At 45.4% G+C, this 19,458-nt stretch overlaps 1 protein-coding gene and 1 long non-coding RNA gene across 2 annotated transcripts in view; one reads left to right on the top strand and one right to left on the bottom strand.

Annotated features, from left to right (window-relative positions):
- The first annotated feature begins 2,545 nt into the window (after positions 1–2,545).
- Positions 2,546–19,458, top strand: part of VDR (vitamin D receptor) — a 122,282-nt gene continuing 105,369 nt past the window's right edge. Inside the window, exons 1-2 of the mRNA XM_084610076.1 lie at positions 2,546–2,580; positions 9,242–9,353. The gene's annotated coding sequence lies outside the window, so the exon portion shown is untranslated. The remainder of the gene's footprint in view (positions 2,581–9,241; positions 9,354–19,458) is intronic.
- LOC311510425 lies at positions 3,815–13,564 on the bottom strand. The gene is made up of 4 exons (XR_014709090.1): positions 13,451–13,564; positions 9,253–9,325; positions 6,384–6,512; positions 3,815–4,912 (listed from the first exon to the last, which is right to left on the bottom strand). It is a non-coding gene; the product is annotated as an uncharacterized lncRNA (long non-coding RNA).

Below are 19,458 nucleotides of genomic sequence, written 5' to 3' on the forward strand. Positions count from 1 at the left end.
TGGGGTGGTAGGGCTGGCACAGGGGCTGGGGGCTGGCACAGGGAAGGGGGGGCAGAGGGAAAGGAGCTGGGGGTGGTAGGGCTGGCAGAGGGAAGGGGGCTGGCACAGGGAAGGGGTTGGCAGAGGGAAAGGAGCTGGGGTGGTAGGGCTGGCACAGGGGCTGGGGGCTGGCACAGGGAAGGGGGGGCAGAGGGAAAGGAGCTGGGGGTGGTAGGGCTGGCACAGGGGCTGGGGGCTGGCACAGGGAAGGGGGGGCAGAGGGAAAGGAGCTGGGGTGGTAGGGCTGGCAGAGGGAAGGGGGCTGGCACAGGGAAGGGGGGGCAGAGGGAAAGGAGCTGGGGTGGTAGGGCTGGCACAGGGCCTGGGGGCTGGCACAGGGAAGGGGGTGGCAGAGGGAAAGGAGCTGGGGGTGGTAGGGCTGGCACAGGGGCTGGGGGCTGGCACAGGGAAGGGGGGGCAGAGGGAAGGGGGCTGGGGATGGCAGGGCTGGCAGAGGGAAGGGGGCTGGCACAGGGAAGGGGGTGGCAGAGGGAAAGGAGCTGGGGTGGTAGGGCTGGCAGAGGGAAGGGGGTTGGCACAGGGAAGGGGGTGGCAGAGGGAAAGGAGCTGGGGTGGTAGGGCTGGCACAGGGGCTGGGGGCTGGCACAGGGAAGGGGGGGCAGAGGGAAAGGAGCTGGGGGTGGTAGGGCTGGCACAGGGGCTGGGGGCTGGCACAGGGAAGGGGGGGCAGAGGGAAAGGAGCTGGGGTGGTAGGGCTGGCACAGGGAAGGGGGCTGGCACAGGGAAGGGGGGGGCAGAGGGAAAGGAGCTGGGGTGGTAGGGCTGGCACAGGGGCTGGGGGCTGGCACAGGGAAGGGGGTGGCAGAGGGAAAGGAGCTGGGGGTAGCAGGGCTGGCAGAGGGAAGGGGGCTGGCACAGGGAAGGGGGGGCAGAGGGAAAGGAGCTGGGGTGGTAGGGCTGGCACAGGGGCTTGGGGCTGGCACAGGGAAGGGGGTGGCAGAGGGAAAGGAGCTGGGGGTGGTAGGGCTGGCACAGGGGCTGGGGGCTGGCACAGGGAAGGGGGGGGCAGAGGGAAAGGAGCTGGGGGTGGTAGGGCTGGCAGAGGGGCTGGGGGCTGGCACAGGGAAGGGGGGGGCAGAGGGAAAGGAGCTGGGGTGGCAGGGCTGGCAGAGGGAAGGGGGCTGGCACAGGGAAGGGGGGGGCAGAGGGAAAGGAGCTGGGGTGGTAGGGCTGGCACAGGGGCTGGGGGCTGGCACAGGGAAGGGGCTGGCAGAGGGAAAGGAGCTGGGGTGGTAGGGCTGGCAGAGGGAAGGGGGCTGGCACAGGGAAGGGGGGGCAGAGGGAAAGGAGCTGGGGTGGTAGGGCTGGCAGAGGGAAGGGGGCTGGCACAGGGAAGGGGGGGCAGAGGGAAAGGAGCTGGGGGTGGTAGGGCTGGCAGAGGGAAGGGGGCTGGCACAGGGAAGGGGGGGCAGAGGGAAAGGAGCTGGGGTGGTAGGGCTGGCACAGGGGCTGGGGGCTGGCACAGGGAAGGGGGTGGCAGAGGGAAAGGAGCTGGGGGTGGTAGGGCTGGCAGAGGGAAGGGGTCTGGCACAGGGAAGGGGGTGGCAGAGGGAAAGGAGCTGGGGGTGGTAGGGCTGGCAGAGGGGCTGGGGGCTGGCACAGGGAAGGGGGTGGCAGAGGGAAAGGAGCTGGGGGTGGTAGGGCTGGCAGAGGGGCTGGGGGCTGGCACAGGGAAGGGGGGGCAGAGGGAAAGGAGCTGGGGTGGTAGGGCTGGCACAGGGGCTGGGGGCTGGCACAGGGAAGGGGGTGGCAGAGGGAAAGGAGCTGGGGTGGCAGGGCTGGCAGAGGGGCTGGGGGCTGGCACAGGGAAGGGGGGGCAGAGGGAAAGGAGCTGGGGTGGTAGGGCTGGCACAGGGGCTGGGGGCTGGCACAGGGAAGGGGGGCAGAGGGAAAGGAGCTGGGGTGGTAGGGCTGGCACAGGGGCTGGGGGCTGGCACAGGGAAGGGGGGGCAGAGGGAAAGGAGCTGGGGTGGTAGGGCTGGCACAGGGGCTGGGGGCTGGCACAGGGAAGGGGGGCAGAGGGAAAGGAGCTGGGGTGGTAGGGCTGGCACAGGGGCTGGGGGCTGGCACAGGGAAGGGGGGGCAGAGGGAAAGGAGCTGGGGTGGCAGGGCTGGCAGAGGGAAGGGGGCTGGCACAGGGAAGGGGGGGCAGAGGGAAAGGAGCTGGGGTGGTAGGGCTGGCACAGGGGCTGGGGGCTGGCACAGGGAAGGGGGGGCAGAGGGAAAGGAGCTGGGGTGGTAGGGCTGGCACAGGGGCTGGGGGCTGGCACAGGGAAGGGGGGTGGCCCGGCTGGGAGTTTGAGGCGCTGGGGGCAGGGACAGAGGCAGGAGAGACGGAAGGGCACCGGCAAGTTCAGCGGGCGGTGGGGGGAGCTGGGGGCGGAGCTTGAGCGGCGGGGGCGGGGCCGTTCCCGGCTCCGGTGTAGGGGGGGGGGGCGGGGGAGCCGGTAGCTTCCAGTCAAAAGGCGGGCGCGGGGTGGGTGCGGGGAGCAGCTGGCGCTGGGGCACCGGGACGCGCAGGTACCGAGCCGGGCGTAGAGTTGCCCCTGGGGCGGCGGGCTCAGCTCCCCCGCGACGGCGGGTTCTGAGGGGCCCCCGGGGGGGCGGGCTCGAAGGGGGGCGGGCTGGCTGTGAGGGGCCCCCGGGGGGGCGGGCTCGAAGGGGGGCGTGGGGGCTGGCTGTGAGGGGCCCCCGGGGGGGCGGGCTCGAAGGGGGGCGGGGGGGCTGGCTGTGAGGGGCCCCCGGGGGGGCTGGCTCGGAGGGGGGGCTGCCTGGCTCTGGCGGGCTGGCTCGGAGGGGGGGTGCCTGGCTCTGAGGTGCCCCTCCACCCCGGGGTTGGGCTCCCCCCTCTCTCCCTTTGTGGGGGGGTGGGTCAGTTTCTCCCTCGTGCAACGGGGTAGGCAGCTTTCTGCCCCCTTGCCCAGGGGCTGTGTGAGGGAGTAGTAATGGTGGTGGTGGTGGGGGGGGTCTGAGTTTCCTGACACCTGGGGGGCCTGGCTTTAACCCCTGCCAGGAGTGGGTGAGGCCTCGGAGTGGGCAGGGTCGAGGGTGAGTCTTCCTCCCCCTTCCCTCTTAGAGGTTTTTATAGCATGGTGGAGGCGGCAGGGGGGGGGCTCTAGAAAATACTCTGTAAGAATTTAACCCCTGCCTACACCCTTCATGCACTTGTAGGTTCTCTTAACCTCGCCCCCTCACAGGTTGTCACTTAACCAAGCTCCACTCACTTATTAATCTTTCCTCCCTACTGGATTCCTCCAGCCCCCTAATCTCTTCCATGGCTAATCACTTGAGCTCCTGTTGCTTTGTCAATTTCTTTCTGGTATCCTGGTGCCCAGAATTGATTGCCATATTCCTGGTGTGGTTGTACAGAAGGCCTCACGCACCTCCTTGTGCCTAAAATTGCATTAAGCTTGTTTCCTTTATTTTATTTTGCAGCCGCGTAGCAATGCAAGCTGATGGCTAATTTGCTGTCTATGCTTGTAAAGAAGGGCTTTCAACATTACTGATTCCTTGACTGCTTGTTTCCGTGAAGGATCTGATTTAGATTTTCCCTTCTCTGCCCCCTCCGCACACTCCAATACACTAGCTGCGTTTTTCTAAGTTGAATCTCTTAAAACTTTTTGCCCATGTATCTAATCTCTGTAGAGACGCACGCACACACCCTGTGTTTCTCCATCCCCAGTGGTGTCTGCAACTCCTTTCCATTTAATAATCTAAGAATGTCAATTCAGTTTAATAAGACTTTAATGGGATTACAAGTTATACAAGTGTTGTCAAAGTGTTAAGAAAACCCAGACCCCTCAGGTATCTGTTAGGGGTGGGCATAGCCCACCCAAGATAGTTACATGCTGTGTTTGGGGTTGATCGCCATGTGGATGTCATTAATATTTTGCTTACTAACTCTTCTAGATAATTAATGAGCATATTAAGACATGTCTTAACACTGGTTTCTCAGTATCTCTCAGTGTGCTACTTTGCTACTTGTCATAACCATTTTGTGTATGGGTTTCCAACCAGCTTGCAATCCACAGGAGTTGCTCTATCTGAGCCAATTTGAATTAACTTCCCAATTGAGATTTTGTGAGGCGCAGTATCGAATGCCTGACTAAAATCCAGATTGAATCCCTGCGTTCTCTTTCTCTAGTTCTGATAAACTCTAGATTTGTAGTGACTTGTTCCAATATATTTCTAATGATAAAAGTTTGCCTTATTGGGATATAATTGCCAGGATTTGTCCTCTTTTGTGAGGGATAAACTCCCCTGTTCATCACCGTATGCCCCTCCCTGAGTTGTCTGGGATGTGGGTAAAAGATTAAGGCATCTCTGGACCCCATTGTGACAGGATGGAGTAATTAGAGGGAGAAATTTATTTTTGGGGCAGGGAGGGAAGGGGGAATGGGTAGGCTGGGTTAGGAGGAGAAGTCTCTGCTTGGGGCAAAGGTGAAGTGTGAAAGGATGATTGCCATCTTCTCCTCTACTGTGGTTTTCTCTCCTTTTGGGGCTATAACTTGCTGATGTAGTAACAGCAAAGTCCTGGTGTCTGATTGTCTTCTGATATTAAAGTAAAGTTCCACAGAAGCCAATTTTCATGAAAAGCCCTCCTAGGGCTTGCTCTGTTCCATGGCTTGCTCTCCTCTCTCACTAGATGAGGTCAGTGACTCATCTTCCTTTATGGGCTCAGTTTAAAAAGCTGTAGCGTGTTCAGGAGCATGTGCGTTTCCTTCTGAAGGGGAACTTTGTTCAGAGTTCAACTTTAGTATGGAGTCTACAAAATCCAGTGTAGCTGTTGCCACTCACACATACTCTTCTCTTGCATCTGCAGTACAGTAGGTGTGAGCTGGATCAGTAGGCTCTGGGAGAATGGGATAAAGGCCTTGATAAATACTTTTAAAACAGTACAGTCACTAAAGAATATTTAATCTGTCATATGCCAGACACAGAATAATTATGTAAAGTTTAGTCATTTATTGCTCACTTTTTAAAGCCTCTTTTCCCCACCACAATACTGGCAGTTTACACACTGAATCGGAGTTGAAGTTCTTGCTGTGAGTCTAAAGTGCTTGAAGAAAAGGAGTACTTGTGGCACCTTAGAGACTAACAAATTTATTTGAGCATAAGCTTTCGTCAGCTACAGCTCACTTCATCAGATGCATGGAGGGAAAATACAGTGGGGAGATTTTATATACACAGAGAACATGAAACAATGGATGTTACCATACACACTGCAACAAGAGTGATCAGGTAAGGTGAGCTATTACCAGCAGAGGAGAGAGGAAAAAAACAAAAAAAAACCAAACCAAAAAAAACAGTAGTCTGTATGGTAACATCCATTGTTTCATGTTCTCTGTGTATATAAAATCTCCCCACTGTATTTTCTACTCCAGGCATCCGATGAAGTGAGCTGTAGCTCACAAAAGCTTATGCTCAAATAAATGTGTTAGGACTTGTGGCACCTTAGAGACTCCTTTTCTTTTCTTTCTGCGGATACAGACTAACACGGCTGCTTCTCTGAAACCTGTTAAAGTGCTCATGTTGTGAGGCAGATTTTCTGTCATTTAGATAGGAATTTTCTGCATTCTAAGTTTTTCTGAAATCTGTCAGCAAACTTGAAATGCAGGAAAGTTCAAGCTAATCTTGTTATGAGACAGTTAAGATTGCTCTAGCAAAAGTTTTAGGAGCGCTACAACTTCGATAGGTTTGTATTTAGAGTACAGTTTGATCATGTTACTCAGATCAGAATGATTTTAACCAAATGCTGTAGACACTTGAGCTGTGTGTTCTAATCATGGCTAGGGAGGATAAATGGTACTGAATACTGTGTCTGTAAAAGTTTACTTAAAATGTATTATGAGCAGTTAGTTTCACACAGATTTCTGTGTGAAACTTTCTCAGTCCTTTTTAAAGGAGCTTTATAAAACATGAATGAAAACCTATTCTCCTATCCTTTAGCAAATAACTCAAGTATTTGCTTGTCTTTCCCCCACCCCCTAAAAAGCTACTGTCCTCAGATGACAAATATTCTGCAAGGATGCATTTTGTCTGGCTATCTTATAGACAAGGATCTATAGTAGACCGTAAATTCTATGCTTTCATAACTTTCGATTTAAGTTGCCTCACCACCATATGGAATCTGCAACTGCTTCCAGTGTCTTCACCAACAAAAGCCAATGCAAACTCTCACCCTGGTGCTCTGAGGAAGCCACTGCGCCCCCCCCCCCCCCGCGAAGTTCTAGAACAAATTCTGTCTTGGTCCTAATCTCCAAAAGCTTTCCTATGTTGGGACTTGGCAATTTTGGGACCCCACTTCATTGCCCACCACTCACCCAAGCGATTGTGCTACATAGGGATTATGCAGTTGGAGAACCCCAAGAAAAGACTGCTTGGAGGCTGACTGAGACCAGTCTTGCTTGTGATCACATCAAGATGTGGAACCATGCAACAGAAGTCCAGATCTACTCTTTCAAAAACAAAATTAAAAACAAACAAATCCTTGAATCATGAGGAGAATTGCTTTCTGTACTGTCTGCTTTTTACTGATTTTTGTGCCTAGATACTAAGGTACTTAAGACAGGTGGCTATATAACATAAGCCTATGCAATATGAGGGATAGCTCAGTGGTTTGAGCATTGGCTTGCTAAACCCAGGGTTGTGAGTTCAATCCTTGAGGGGGCCATTTAGGGATCTAAGGCAAAAATTGGGGATTGGTCCTGCTTTGAGCAGGGGGTTGGACTAGATGACCTCCTGAAGTCCCTTCCAACCCTGATATTCTATGATTCTAAATTGCAAATATAACTCTGCTACTTGTGGTGAGGTGGCTATTTCTGTCCTTGGTTAAAGTGCTGACTGTGTTTTAAAGCATTTTTATACCCCTGTAACTTTGCCAAAACTAAAACAAGTCACCTGAAACTTCCTGTGACCTTCTGTGAAGAAATGTTGGAATCTTGGGCAGTTGGACAAAGAATGATCAGATAACAAAAAAAACAGAGTTTGCAAAACTTCACTTTGCTGGAAAATCCTGAGCTCAAGGAAAAGATGGAGAATCATGGGATTTAACAGCGAGCTCCATGAATTCTACACAGTTTCCCTTTTTGGATAAACTCTTAATTGTAAATCAAAGAGCACAACATTTTTAGCAAACTGTACAGAAACATCATGTTATCATTAAATAACTGATAACCTCTTGCCACTGCCAAAAAACTTGTGAGAAAGAAGGGCTTTGCCCATGTGGGGTCCAAGGAGATCATTTAATTCTACTTTTCGTGCCTGTCCCCAAACCACCTGAAGTTGGGTGGCCAGGCTGTAAAAGTTTCTTTCTTGCAGAGATGGGGGAGGGGATATATCAAGATAATACTACGCTAACCTACTTCTCTATTAGTTTCTGAGAGAGGGATTTGATTTAGTCATCTTATATACAACCCCCCACCCCACCTTAGAAATGTATTTCTTTATGTGGAAAATCCCTACAGCAACAGCATTTCACAGTTTGACTGAATGGAGGGAAAATATGGCTCCCAAACACTTTGAAAGAAGGTAGTTTTGATAATACAAGTGACTGATCTGTTGTCAGTGAGAAGGTTATTAACAGCAACTCTGGCATGTGGAAACAGTTTGTACTTGTGGGGAGGAGGGAGGGACTGGTAAACCAGAACACGAATATAAACTGCAAGATAGAAAGGGAACAAAAGTCCAGCCAGATAAGCCAGGTCAAAGACTCTTGTCGGTCTTAAAGTGGTGTGTGGTGGTGTAGGTTTGTTTGTTTTTAATAATTCTGTGGCAAATATGATGACTAAAGGGAGGAAAATTAGAATGCTACTATCTTCTGCTAGAATTAAGCTTATCAGGGCATTCTGGGTCAATTAAGGGTTATTGAGGACATGTTCTGGAATATAGAATGGGTTAGAATAGCTTGGGTGGATGAGGATGGTGGAGCTGCTATGGAGAAGTCTTGGCAAGACTTCTAAAATGAAGCTTCTTAATCACTGGATTCAGCCTGGAAGGCCACGTGAGGGATGTTCTCAGATTCCTGATATGGACACCTGTATCCATCATCTTCTGACTTTGGATGCCTCAGTTTCTTGGTGTCCAATTTGGGCCTGATCTTTCTTTTCCCAATAGTGCTGAGCTTCCAACAACTTCACTTGGAGTTGAGGGTGCTCACAGCCCATGAAAATAGGGCCTGAAGCTGTCTCAAGCTGAACACCCAGAAACTAGAAGCAACTACTTAAAACATGGACCTAAAAATATCCATTGCAGAATGATAAGGGGATGGGGAGACGTTAAGAGTCATACCCGGAAGTCCCACATCCAGTTACCTGTGCTTAACTTGTGTGTGTGTGCATGCGTTTAAAGGCGATTTACACTAGCAGGTGTTACCTAGCAAAAGGTAAATAAGCAAGCCACTGATGATCAGTGGAAAAAATGACACATACCAGTTAATGTTCTTTGCTGTTTAAGACAGACTAATCTGTTTGGTTATATCTAAAGAGAAAAAAGAGGGCTAAAATACTAGATATGCCTAGTGTTTTAAATCCTCCTTGGTTAATATTAGTTGTTATATGGGAGTTTTATTTCTTTGGCCTTTAGCATTTTGTATTAGTATATTCAAATCTGTCAGTTGATATTTCAATCTCTTGTGGCTACGGGGCAGAAAGAAGAGGAGGAAGGGGTTCAAGGCAATCCATTTAATTAGCTGTCAGGTTTCCTTCTTGGTCAGACTAAGATAGATAGATATTTATTACTATATTGTTGAGCCGTGATAATGGCTTGGTGTTAAGCTTAATTTCTGTTACTGGCCAGAGACATCCAACATTGTGCCTCTTTTCCTCCATATACAGACTGAGATCCAACCTTCTGTCATCACCACTTTTCACAGTGATCAAGAGATTGCTACAAGTAGCATCTTACTCTCAATATTTAGGCACCAATTCAGCAAGATATTTAAACAGCGCCATTCAATTCAATGGGGTTGCTCACATGCTTAAAGATTGGTATGTAGTTAAGTAACTTGCTGAATTGGCTGTAATTCAGAAACACTAGTTTGCTCCACCACACCCATGATATTAATGTTATCATATAAACCTAACCTTGGGAAGTAACTCATGGTTATAGCTTGTTGAAAATGTGGACTAAAAAGCTCACGGAATGACTACCTGAAACATTAATACATGCATCTTGATTCTAGAGACTGCTCACCTTATTGCCAAGATTATATACCCCTTGCCTGGAGTGTCAGGAGGTGCCAACATAAGTCTTCTGTATCTTGACTCTGAAACATTCGTGTTGATAGAACATCGGTAAGTAGCTCTTTAAAATACTTTGTATAGAAGATAGTCTTGCAGAATTACAAATATCAAACAATTACTTTTGTGCTTATGGTACTTTTGGCTTTAAAAGCCAACTCTAAATGTTGTCTCTTACAGAAATAGACATTCAGAAAAATTAGTCACTTCAGCTCAGAAACCTGAATTCTCAGTTACCCTAGAACAGTAGTTCTCAAACTGTGGATCGGGACCCCATTTTAATGGGGTCGCCAGGGTCAGCATTAGACTTGCTGGGACCTGGGGCTGAAGCCAAAGCCTGAGCTCTCGCTCAGGCTACGGCCCCCTCTCCCCACACTAGGGGCGGCAGGGCTCAGGCTCCGGCCACTTACCCCAGGGTCATGTAGTAATTTTGTTGTCTGGAGGGGTCACGGTGCAATGAAGTTTGAGAACCCCTACCCTATAAGGTTCTTACATACCACTCTGGCAGCATAAAGAGGCATCACACCCAATTTAAGTCCCTTTCATGCTGCCAGAGCAGGTGAAGGGTGCTTCAGTGTAACTGCATCAGGCACTGAATTTTTAGTAGCTTTTGTTCTAAGGATGCTGGAAGTGAAGTAGTAGTTGATACTTTTTGGTTGCATAGATGGCATCAGAATTTCTTTTGTTGAAAGGTACATGTCTGGCATAAAGGTCTTGCGATGGCTGTAGTGCTTTAGGCTCTGTGTGTACACAGGCTGGAGTCTTTGCAAATCATGTAAAATCAAAACAAAATACTTAGTTCCCCCTCCTTCACTGCTTCCGTTTGAATTGTATTCTAGCATAGTTTGTCCTGCTGGCATGAGTGAGGCCAAACCCTATTGCATCATATAGATTGGCCATGCAAACCATGTTAGAAAACAGTCCAGCTGGGATCACTATTGCATTGTGAAACTTTTTTTAACATGGGTTTGAAACATTACCCCAGTGTTACCCTCTTCTGTATATGTGTGGGTGAAAAGGTTGCTATGGTCTGTATTCCTGTTTTTACTCCCTATATGTCCAAAAATGAGGCTTTTAAAACAGATCTTTTCTGTGTCTGAGACTTCAAGCATATGACTGTTATAGTGTGTGAGCAAGCTAAGAATTCTGGAAGAGCCATAATATGTGATTAGAGACTACAACTGTGGGTTAGGGCATTGCTAAGTCCTTTCCTATGGAGAGAAGAAAATTTTGTTGCACTAGGACCTTTGAGTTGCATAGTTAGGTGTGTGCTTAACCATCTTAACTTTAAGCAAATGATGGGGCTTAGTCGTCTGTTTTTCCTCTTTCCCCCCCCCCCAACCTTCTATGGCTCATGTGGGATACAATGTGTGACTGAGATACAAGTATTATTCATGTGGGAAGCTCAAAATGCTGTAGGAATCCTTCTCCTGGAGTAAATAACACTTTCTTCCTAGAAACTCAGCTTCTTGATTCTGTATTTCTGATGTAAATAACTTTCAACAATAAAAGTGAAGAAGACACCACATTTATATAGAATGTAGGGAACTTTAGGACTAAAATGGGTAATGCCCATTGAAATGAGGGAAACTTGAGTAGCATGGTGTTTACTTGTTAAGTGAATTTGCTTTCATTTAACTCTTTCTTTCTTCGTACGAAAGGCTGTGCATTCATGTAAGTATTAGCAGAAATCGTCATCTGTCCTCCATGATTCAGGAACTTGTCTGAGTCTCCTTGTAGATTTCTAAACATCTGATTAGTTTAGGCATGTCCAACTTTCAGGCCTGATCTGCCTACACTTAAAATTTAGGTTGCTATAGCTACTTCACTTGGGGTGTGAAAAATCCACCTCCCTGAGTGACATAGCTATGCTAACCTAATCCTCCAGTGCAGATGCAGCTAGGTTGATGGAAGAATGATTCCATTGACCTAACTACCATCACACAGCAATGTGGTGGACCTACGCTGATGGAAAAATGCCTTCTGCAAGTATAAGCTGCTTCTGCACTATGGTGCTGTAGTTATGCTGGTTTAATGACTGTCATGTAGACATGGCCTCAGTCTCTCATTTCTGTAAAAGAGTTGTAGAGTACATGAATATGCTGACACGGTAGTTGTTTATAAATCTTTATAGTACCATAAATGTAAGCACTTTGCAGAACATAGATAAGACACATTAGCTTGCAGTCTAAATATATATTTGCTTATTTCTATAGTGTATTTTGCTTTCCAATCTCAGAACTGGGGTCATTCACCCAGTTTCTCTGTCCACCAGGTGGTGGTGTGGCTCAGTGGGTAGGGCATCAGACTGGGACTTGAAGACCTGGATTCTATTTCCAGCTCTGCTACTGACCTGCTGGGTGACACAGGTCAAGTCACTTAACTTGTTTGATTCAAATCTTTCATGTGTGAAATGGAAATGGTAATGACTAATTCCTTTTTGTAAAGCACTTTGAAAGCCTTTATACAGCACCTTTCATCCATAGATATATTACTATTGTTAATATTGCTGGCCAGAAGGCTGTGTTTTTTAAACTGGGAAGACACTGACTTCAATATTGAATAATAACAAAGTACTATATCATACTGTAGTTTAAATCTTGGCTTACGTTAGGAGTATAGAGATCATGCTGGCTAGTTCACATCTGTATTTTGCCTGTTTTGAGGATTTTTTTTTTCCAATGTAGTATATCAGTCTTTGCTAGTGAGTAGATAGCATGTTGCTTTCCCTGCAATCCTGTGACTTCAAGTGTGGAGCTCTTATCTGTATTTATGCTAAAAGTAGCACACTTGTAGTTTTGAACTGTAGTTATCTCAGGCTTGTGTGTTCAGACGTGATTTTTTTTTTCAATTTATTTCTTGTCTGATTATTTCTGACCTTGTTTCCTTCATGTTCCGATATGGCAGAATCTTCTTAATATCCTAGTGGATAGAACTCGGGATTGGGAGTTCATAGAACTCAGTTTCTGTTCCTGTCTGTGGCACTTATCTGCTGGGTGACCTTGATCAAGTCACTTTGCCTCTCTCTTGCTCTTTCTCCTCCTGCTCTTTGTCTGCCTTGTCTACTTGGACTGCATGCTTTTTCAAGGCAGGCACAGTCATTTCCTGTATGTGTTTAGTGCCTACGACAATGGGGCCCCAATCTTGATCCTCTAGGTGCTATTGTGATACTGCTAATAATAATAATAATTCACACTAACGACCAGGAGATGCATGTGAATTAATTACTTGCTGATATGATAGTTCACGAACATGCAAAGGTTACTACAGTGCAAAAGATACTTTCTTCATTTAAGTAACTGTAGTTTAGCTTTCAGAGTAGCAGCCATGTTAGTCTGTATTCGCAAAAAGAAAAGGAGGACTTGTGGCACCTTCGAGACTAACAAATTTATTTGAAAAAAGAAAAGGAGGACTTGTGGCACCTTAGAGACTAACCAATTTATTAGAGCATAAGCTTTCGTGAGCTACAGCTCACTTCCTCAGATGCATCTGAGGAAGTGAGCTGTAGCTCACGAAAGCTTATGCTCTAATAAATTGGTTAGTCTCTAAGGTGCCACAAGTCCTCCTTTTCTTTTTGCGAATACAGACTAACACGGCTGTTACTCTGAAATTTATTTGAGCATAAGCTTTCATGAACTACAGCTCACTTCATAGTTTAGCTTGTAATTCAAGCCTAGCAAAATGTGAAAATATTTTGAAACTAATGAAATCTTGGTAATACAAAACCTCACAATTGCTCTCTGTTATAAAAGCTTTGAGGTTGGGGACAGACTATAAAGGACTTGATCACTAATTTTAAACATGTGAAGAGCCCATTCAAGTTAATGGGACTACTCAGGCTTAATGTAAATATGCCCTTTGCGGGGTCAGAGATGGAATGTTCAAGATCGAGCCCAGATTAGTAAGGTTCTCCTCACTTGGTGAATGGGAAGAGGAGCTTTTTGTCTCTAATTTTGACTAAAGTTTTCTCTGCCCTCATGTAAAAACAGGTAGCCTCTCTACCCCAGCCCCAAATGTCTTTGGTCAGGCTGCTTTCTGAGCATAGTGTTCTGTTTCATTGTAAACCGTTCAGATTCTGGAAGTTTGACTTTTTCCTCTAGGAATGGGGCTCTCTTATCAAAACTCATCCCTGGGAAGGGAAAAATAATTACCTGTAATTCTTTTCTCCAAAGGTACATGGTCATAATAGATCCACTTTCACCCACTTGCTTCCTGTGAGTCCTCAGCCGTGTTGCTAGAAAAGGAACTGACAATTGAGGGCTGGGGCATTGTGACTCTCTGCCTTCAAGTCACATGACTGCGGCTCTGCTGAGAGTTTTATATTCTCCGTTTACTAGTTAGCTCCACCAGTCTGTCATTGGAGGCACAGACGTAGCAGTCGGAACCTTTTATAGCTGCATGCTGCCAGAGATCAAGTACTGCAGGTAAAGAACTTTTCCTTTTATCTAGCTTAGTGATTTACCCAATCCTTAGATTCCTCCACCCCACCCCACACCCAGTCTTGGTGCTCCAGTTTTGCTAAATTCAGGTGACATTCACTGCATTAAGTGTGATCTTTCTCAATAGTGTTCTTAATGCAGGTAAGAGACAATAGCCTTCTAAAAAAAGTCTTACTGTATTTAAGAATGTTTTAGAAAAAGTTTTCCTAATGACTAATTAATAATTACTAGGTTTAAAAATTATTTACTTCTCTTTATTTTTTATTTCCCTGCATTTTTGCATTACTAAATATTCTACATTGATATAGTGATTTCCCCGTCAAATTAGGAACAGAATTGTTTTTCCTCACCCTCCCCATAGTTCTGAAGGTCTTAACTTGTCCCTGAGCTATTTATAGCAATTTCAGCAATATTTTCTTGCATAATAAAAAAAATGACTTCTGATTTTTTCCCCGAAAGATAAGGGCAGTAATGTGACTGTAGTCATAGTTTGTCATGTAGTGTCAACAACTTTATAAGTTTCTTGGCACTGAAGCAGATATTAAATAGGTATTATGCTTTCCTTTATATTCTAAGGCTCTCTGGATTCTTTAATCTCTGTTTTTGAGTGCGGGGAACATCAAGAAATGACTTTAAGAAAACTAGAGATGTGTTTAAACCATGATGCATGTTTCTCTTGTTCATTAATGCGGAATTCTTAGTTTACAAGTACAGCTTCTCTTTCCATTCCAATAATCTGTTGTTGTTGTTGTATGCTTTTTGTATTAAATAGCGTCACCATAGTAGGTGGTAAATTTTCAGACAGAGTTTTCTTAAAAACTTAAAAGATCATACTTCAAACAGACAACTGAAAGGTTTGCTTTTTAAGTCCTACTTTCAGACCAGGACTCTAGTACGAGAGATACAAAACCCTGAACTTGTCTCTTTGGACCAGATCCTGCAAAAGCTTAAGTACCTGTTTAATTTTACACACTATGAGAAATCTCACTGAAGTCAATAGGATTTTTCAGTGCATAAAGTTAAATGTGAAAATTATTTGTGGTATTTAGGGCGTTGATAAATAAGTGGAGGAGGACCCTCCTTTCAGAGGTCATGGTATCCTCTTGCACAGAGGATACCCCTTCCGGGGAGGGGACCCCAGTTATTATAATCAGACAGGTAATAGTTGTGTTTGTGAATTACTTGCTGCATGCAAAAGTTGCAGACTCCTCAAGACATCTAGATCGATTTAAGTGCTGGGGAGGAGCTAGTGAATGTGCTACATGCAGGTACCAGTGACCTAGGGAAAGGTAGGACAGAGACCCTGGAGGCCAAATTTAGGCTGCTACGTAAGAAATTAAAGTCCAAGACGTCCCTGGTAGCAATCTCTGAAATGCTTTTCGTTCCATATAGAGGGCAAGTTAGACAGGCAGAACTGCAGAGTCTTAATGTGTGGATGAGATGATTTTTGGAGGAGGGATTTAGGCTTACTAAGAACTGGGGAACTTTTTAGGAAAGGAGGAACTTCTACAGGAAGGATGGGCTCCACCTAAATAGAAACAGAACCAGTTCAGATTGCTGGTATGTAAAATTGAAAAGGTCCTAGAGGAGTTTTTAAACTGAGGGCTGGGGGGAAGCTGACCAGTACAAAGGAGCAAACAACTCAGAGCGGGATCCCTTGGGGGAGGATTTATTAAAGGGGAAACTCTATATCCTAGTAAAGAGGTGAGGACAGAATTTGATAAAGTACAGACAGGAACTGAAGAGAAACAGTCAAAAATGAGTCCCATTCAGTTACATTGCATGAAGGCAGACCACTAAATATTGACACATTTAATAAGTGCTTGTATAAAAATGCTAGGGAAAAAACTAAGAAGGGTGAACTTCAGTGAATGGTATTAAATGAGGATATTGATACAAAAGGCACCATAGAAACTTGGTGGAACAATTATAATCAATGGGGCACAGTTATACAGGGTACAAAATACAGGGGAATGACCGACTAGGTTGTGCTGATGGAGTGGCACTGTATGTGAAAGAGCATAGAGTCAAATATAGTAAAAATCTTAAGTGAAGATACCATAGAATCTTCATGGATAGAAATTCCCTGCTTGAATATTAAGAATATAGGATTAGGAATATGCTACTGACCAGGGTGGTGATGGTGACCGTGAAATGCCCAGGGGGATGAGAGAGTTTACAAAAACAAAAAACACAATAATAATGAGGGATTTCAACTATCCACCTGTTGATTCCAGACATGTCACTCAAGACGGGATGCAACAAGAAAATTTCTAGACTCCATAAATTACCGCTTCTTGGAGCGGCTAGTCCTGGAACCCACAAAGGGAGGGGCAATTCCTGATGTAGTCCTAAGTGCAGCATAGGATCTGATCCAAGAGGTGAATATAGCTGAGCCGCTTGGTAATAGCAACAATAATGTAATTAAATTTAAACATCCTTCTAGAGGGGAAAACACCAAAGAAACCCACCACAGTTGCATTTAATTTCAAAAAGGGGAACTACATTTAAAAAAAAATGAGGAAGCTACTTAAATGGAAATTAAAAGGAACAGTCACAAGGGTGAAATGCCTGCAAGCTGCATGGAAACTATTTTTAAAAACACTGAAATACAGGCTCAGACTAAATGTATACCCCAAATTAAGAATGAAAGCATAAGAGGACCCAAAAAAAAGCCACCATGGCTAAACAGCAGAGTAAAAGAGATGGCTAGAAGCAAAAAGGCATCCTTTTAAAAACTGGAAGTCAAATCCCACTGAGGAAAATAGAAAGGAACATAAACTCTGGCAAGTCAAGTGTAAAAGTATAATAAGGCAGGCCCAAAAAGAATTTTGAAGAGCAGCTAGCAAGAAACACAAAATCTAACCGCAAAAAATTTAAGTACATCTGAAGCAGGAAGCCTGCCAAACAATCAGTGGAGCGACTGGATGATCAGGGTGATAAGGAAGACAAAGCCATTGAAGAGAAGCTAAATGAATTCTTTGCATCCGTCTTCACTGCAGAGGATGTGAGGGAGATTTCCACAGATCTGAGGAACTGTGCCAGATTGAAGTTTCAATAGAGAAGGTTATGGAACAAACTGATAAATTAAACCATAATAAGTCACCTGGACCAGACAGTATTCATCCAAGAGTTCTGAAAGAACTCAAATATGAAATTGCAGAACTACTAACTATGGTATGTAACCTATTGCTTAAAAAGCCTCTGTACCAGATGACTACTGGGTAGCTAATGTAATGCCAGTTTGTTTTTTTTTTTAAAGGCTCCAGAGGTGATCCTGGTAATTTACAGGCTCGTAAACCTAACTTCAGAACCAGGCAAATTGGTTGACGCTACAGTAAAGAACAGTATTATTAGATTGATTATAAAAACTGAATTATATCAGTTGATATAGTGTACTTGGATTTTCAGAAAACACTTGTCAAAGGCTGTCAGTTGTTGTTTCTGTGTGTGTTCTCTCTGCATGGTGCCTGTACAGCATCCTTTGATCAAGTGGCCCAAGGAGTCCACAGACTGTTCAGTGGTGAAGGCACTCCGCCAGGTTTATTCCCGACAAAGCACGGTATTAGTGCCCTATAAGCGCTCAAGGTACACTTAATACATGTATGCCCATGACAATGGATCAGCTCTGTGAGCGGCAGGACTTTCCGATTTCCCCCTCCCTGCCTTGGCCAGACACCCCCTCTGTGACCCCTCTTTTATACACTGATACAAACATGTTAAATATTGCCCCTCTGATTTGGTTAGTTACCATCCTTTACTTTGTACCTGTAGGCTCAATCGAAACATCTCTATCCATCATCCTGATCTTGTCATATTGACAGGGGTCATTGTGTCCCTGTATCATCTTTGTGGGAGTGTGTTTACACCATAACCTTCTATCGGGGTGTTCTGGTGCTACCCTTCTGGAATGTGTTTATGTGAATACTCAGTGCCTAGGAGTGTTTGTGTTTGCAATGCCATTCTTGTTCTAGCCAAGCTCATGTATTGGATAGTGAACCTGCAAGCAGGCATCTACTTTGTAACAGGGCCTGACTTTTGCTCATAGTTTGACTCTTGCTAAGTTTGCTTTATCTCAACAGGGCCTTATGCCAGGTCTCGGGCTCTCTTTCTACTACAAAAAGGTCCCACTCCAAAAGATCATAGAATATCAGGGTTGGAAGGGACCTCAGGAGGTCATCTAGTCCAACCCCCTGCTCAAAGCAGGCACAATCCCCAATTTTTTTTTGCCCCAGATCCCTAAATGGCCCCCTCAAGGATTGAACTCACAACCTTGGGTTTAGCAGGCCAATGCTCAAACTACTGAGCTATCCCTCCCCCTTATCTTAAGCAAAATAAGCAGTCATGGGATAAGAGGGAAGGTCCTCTCAAGAATTAAGACGGGAAACAAAGGGAAGGAATAAATGGGCAGATTTCGCAATGGAAACAGGTAAATAGCAGGGTCCCCCAGGATCTGTACTGGGACCTGTGCTGTTCATTATATTCATAAATGATCTGGAGAAGGGGATAAACAGTGAGGTGGTAAAGTTTGCAGACTATACAAAATTACTCAAGATAGGGAAGTCCAAAGCTCACTATGAAAAGTTACAAAGGGATCTCACAGAACTGGGTGACAAAATATCAGAGGAAATTCAATGTTGATGAATGCAAAGAAGTGCACATGGGGAGGTGGAGAATAATGGGGTCTAAATCAGCGATTACCACTCAAGAAAGTGATCTTGGCGTTGTCATCATGGATAGTTCTCTGAAAACATCTGCTCAATATGATCGGCAATCAAAAAAGCTAACAATGTTAGGAACCAGTAGGAAAGGGATAGATAACAGAACAGAAAATATCGTCATGCCACTATATAAATCCGTGGTACACCTTGAATACTGCATTCTGTTCTGATTTGCTCCATCTCAAAAAAGATATATTGGAAAAGTTTCAGAGAATGGCAACACAAATTATTAGGAGGATGGAACATCTTCCGTTTTAGTCCCAGTCATTTTAATCTCTCCTGTTCATTTTAGAAAAGATATAACTAAGGCAGGGATATGATAGAGATCTAGAAAATCATGGTTAGTATAGAGAAAGTGAATAAGGAAGGTTACTTATTACTTCACATAACACATGAACTAGAGGTCACCCAGTGAAATTAATAGGTAGCAGGTTTAAAACAAAAGGAAGTACTTCTTCACACAGTACACAGTCAGCCTGGGAGACTTGTTGCTCGGGACTATTGTGAAGGCCAAAAGTATAACTCAGTTCAAAAAGATTTAGATAAGTTCATGGAGGATAGATCCATCAATGGCTGTTAGCCAGGATGGTCAGGGATGCAACCCCATGCTCTGGGTATCCCTAAACCAGCCCCAGCCTCTGGCAATCAAGAGGATGATGGGATGGGTCACTGAAGTATCTGACACAGGCTACTGCTGGAAGACAGGTTACTGGGCTAGATGTGCCATTGGCCATACTGGATCAGAACATTCTCATGTTCTTAAATTATTTTGAATTTTTTGTTTTAAAATGTTTTTAGATTTGAACATAATTTAAGATTTGAACCAATAGAAATGCTTGTGGGAGTGTACTTGTATCCATGACATCAAGAATAGACTTGACAGATTTTTGAAAACCATGTACAAATGTGTGTTCCACTGTCATATAGTATAAAGACATTTGAAAATCTTCCATTTATAAACTACTTAATCTCTGGATTCAAATGTCTTAGATCCTGTAT

The sequence above is a fragment of the Lepidochelys olivacea genome, assembly GCF_965140295.1.
Source record: "Lepidochelys olivacea isolate rLepOli2 genome assembly, chromosome: 20".
Classification (NCBI taxonomy): domain Eukaryota; kingdom Metazoa; phylum Chordata; order Testudines; family Cheloniidae; genus Lepidochelys; species Lepidochelys olivacea.